At 47.6% G+C, this 699-nt stretch overlaps 1 non-coding gene across 1 annotated transcript; it reads left to right on the forward strand.

The window, feature by feature from the left end:
• The first annotated feature begins 491 nt into the window (after positions 1 to 491).
• trnav-cac (transfer RNA valine (anticodon CAC)) lies at positions 492 to 564 on the forward strand. The gene has a single exon. It is a non-coding gene; the product is annotated as a tRNA-Val (tRNA).
• The last annotated feature ends 135 nt before the right edge of the window (positions 565 to 699 follow it).

Genomic DNA, 699 nt, shown 5'->3' on the forward strand with positions numbered 1-699 from the left:
TTATTAAATATAAAACATTGACTATATAGATGGCTGATCGCGGAAAATGGACACCTCTCATCACAGTTTGCATGCTAGCTTGTCGCTAACAAGAGACAGACACGGAGAGACCGCATGTTCTCACCTTTTCGCCCCTGTTCACGGGTCAAACGTGCCCTGTTGCATAATGACGTGTTTACAAACAGCAAAGAGAGCACTAAGAACTCAAGTGGGAAGCAGAAAGAGTCGTAGGAGGCCTGCAGAGAAGCCTATGGCACATTCTGTTGACCAACTCATTCTCAGGTAGGTGATTCCTTCGTTTTGTGCCAACTACCATAAAGTACCTGGAGAAGCTCCAAGCTACAACCCGTGGACGGGCCAAGAATTGGAGCCGGGTCAACTGCTTGGACTGGAGCTATGCTCACCACTATACCACCAATGCCACGCTGCACCATTCAGCTCTGGTGAACAAAGTGTATGTATGTGCACCACCAAAGTGCCACCGCACCGTGGTTTCTGTAGTGTAGTGGTTATCACGTTTGCCTCACACGCAAAAGGTCCCTGGTTCGAGACCGGGCAGAAACAAGCTAGAAATTCTGAACTTTGCTTTAATGACTGAGCGGTTGTCATCACTGTAGGATCAGGTCCTCTAGGAACAGCCAGAAAGCGAGACCTCCTTTACAGAGGAGATTTCCTTCTTTTGTAGCAAAGCAGTTAATA

Source organism: Ictalurus punctatus, unplaced genomic scaffold (genome assembly GCF_001660625.3).
Source record: "Ictalurus punctatus breed USDA103 unplaced genomic scaffold, Coco_2.0 Super-Scaffold_100068, whole genome shotgun sequence".
Classification (NCBI taxonomy): domain Eukaryota; kingdom Metazoa; phylum Chordata; class Actinopteri; order Siluriformes; family Ictaluridae; genus Ictalurus; species Ictalurus punctatus.